The sequence below is a fragment of the Pyxicephalus adspersus genome, chromosome 6, assembly GCF_032062135.1.
Source record: "Pyxicephalus adspersus chromosome 6, UCB_Pads_2.0, whole genome shotgun sequence".
NCBI lineage: Eukaryota > Metazoa > Chordata > Amphibia > Anura > Pyxicephalidae > Pyxicephalus > Pyxicephalus adspersus.
The window spans coordinates 79,662,459-79,664,960 of record NC_092863.1 but is presented as its reverse complement, the minus strand read 5'-3'; the positions used below and the strand labels follow the sequence as shown (position 1 = coordinate 79,664,960).

The window sequence follows — 2,502 nt, the reverse complement described above, 5'->3', positions numbered from 1 at the left end:
GGCTCTCTTGGTTATAGCCAAGATACCTTAGCATAATGGTCTCCTTGGTTTTTGTCAAGGTGCCCTAATCTGGCCAGCCATGGCTCCTTCGGTTCTAGCCACCGTCCCTCAACATGACCACTTGTTTTTTTTAAAGGTGCCCTAGCATGGTTTGGTTTTAACCAAGGTGCCCCAGCATGATCAGCCAGTGCTCGCTTAGTTCTAGCCATGGTGTCTGAGCATATTCTGCCATGGATTACTCAGTTCTAGCCAGGGTGCCCCAGCAAGGCCATTTGTGGCTCTCTTGGTTATAGTCAAGGTAACCTAGCATAACGTGCCATGGACTCCTTTGTTTACTCCTTGGTTACCGTATTTCTACCAAGGTGGCCTAGCACCGTCACCCATGGCTTTCTTGGGTCTACCAAGGTCCCCTAGCATGGTCATCTGTAGCTCTCTTGGTTATAGTCAAGGTAACCTAGCATAACATGCCATGGACTCCTTTGTTTTAGCCAAGGTGCCCTAATCTGGTCAGCCATGGCTCTGGTTCTAGCCATGGTTACCGTATTTCTACCAAGGTGCACTAGCACCATCACCCATGGCTTTCTTGGGTCTATCAAGGTCCCCTAGCATGGTCATCCATGGCTCTCTTGGATCTGGTCAAGGTGGCCCAGCCAGGGTTCTTTTGGTTCTACTAAGGTGCCCCAGCACTATCTGCCCTGGATGGCTGGAAGGACATTTCAGGACTACAGGTAAAGGATATTTGGGTGTCTGGAGATGGTTCCCTATGATGATGCCATGTTTGGGTGGGATGGATTACACAATGTTGCTGTCTGTCCTCTCTCTGTGTGTTATTCCTATCAGCCCCACACAGCTATTTTTGGTTATCCCAGGATCCTCCGCCGCCCCCTCCTTCACCCCTCTCCGTGCTCGGCCTCTCCCAGCTCTCTCTCTCCATATTTAGAAAGCGCTTCCGGCGGCGCCGAGCACTTTGACGTCATCCCCCACACGGGAGTGACGTCAATGCGGAGGGGAGAACGGGATGACGTTACTTATTTAAATGTCTCCGGAGCACAGGGATGGAGAGAAGATCTGAACGGACTGAGACAGGACACCGGCACCGGCAAGGCCAGCACCTCCGCCGCTAAACCAGCCGGTAGGATCCCCGGAGAGCGGTCAGTTTGGGGGAGGGTGTGCGGGGCATGCACAGAGATCATACACACACTGCACGGCATGCATAGCGATCACACATACACTACACGGCATGCACAGCGATCACACACACTGCACGGCATGCACAGCGATCACACACACTGCACGGCATGCACAGCGATCACACACACTGCACGGCATGCACAGCGATCACACAATGCAGCCATTGCACACACGGTGCAGACACTACAAGGGCAGGCAATGCAGGCAGGGACCGGATGGCTTGTTAGTGAATGCAGCGATCACATGTATGTAGTGCGGGCTGTGCATAGCTCGGGGGATTTACATGGTAAGATGGCCATAGCCCTCCAATGCAGCATCCAGGCTGTATTATAGCGCTGCTGTGACAGGTGGGGGAGGGTGTACACTGGGTGCAATAGGCACATGCAGCATCTCTTATTGGTAAGCACACCCAGGGCTGGAGGGTTTTCCATGCAGGATAGTGGCATTTACTAACCGGGATTACATAACTCCAGGCTGAACCTGTACATGGAGGAGTGACACATGGCAGGTAGTGGGGAAGGGGGCGAGTGAGTACATCTGATGGCCCATAGAATGCAGAGGTAGGTAATGCCTGGTGCTTGGGGGCAAGTCAGCAATGGGTAGCCAGGGATGGGATGCAGCCATGGGGGTGACCCCTGGGTTTAGGTGCAGCCCAGTGACCCCCGGGTATAGGTGCAGCCCAGTGACCCCCGGGTATAGGTGCAGCCCAGTGATCCCCGGGTATAGGTGCAGCCAGTGATCCCCTACAGGGATCCCTGGGTATAGGTGCAGCCCAGTGACCCCCGGGTATAGGTGCAGCCCAGTGACCCCCGGGTATAGGTGCAGCCCAGTGACCCCCGGGTATAGGTGCAGCCAGTGATCCCCTACATGGATCCCCGGGTATAGGTGCAGCCCAGTGATCCCCGGGTATAGGTGCAGCCGGTGATCCCCTACATGGATCCCCGGGTATAGGTGCAGCCCAGTGATCCCCGGGTATAGGTGCAGCCCAGTGATCCCCGGGTATAGGTGCAGCCCAGTGACCCCCGGGTATAGGTGCAGCCAGTGATCCCCTACAGGGATCCCCGGGTATAGGTGCAGCGATCCCCGGGTATAGGTGCAGCCCAGTGACCCCCGGGTATAGGTGCAGCCAGTGATCCCCTACAGGGATCCCCGGGTATAGGTGCAGCTCCGTGATCCTCGGGTATAGGTGCAGCCCAATGATCCCCGGGTACAGGTACAGCCCGGTGACCCCCGGGTACAGGTGCAGCCCGGTGACCCCCGGGTACAGGTGCAGCCCGGTGACCCCCGGGTACAGGTGCAGCCCGGTGACCC

General features: G+C 56.4%; 1 protein-coding gene across 5 annotated transcripts in view; it reads left to right on the top strand.

Moving 5' to 3' along the window:
• Positions 1-1,031: 1,031 nt before the first annotated feature.
• The window catches only part of HOMER1 (homer scaffold protein 1), a 76,620-nt gene continuing 75,149 nt past the window's right edge, over positions 1,032-2,502 (top strand). For 2 of the 5 annotated variants that reach the window (XM_072416316.1, XM_072416313.1), the window contains exon 1: positions 1,035-1,132. The gene's annotated coding sequence lies outside the window, so the exon portion shown is untranslated. Of the gene's footprint in view, positions 1,152-2,502 lie in introns of all 5 variants that reach the window. The other 3 variants (XM_072416314.1, XM_072416317.1, XM_072416315.1) reach the window with 3 other exon arrangements.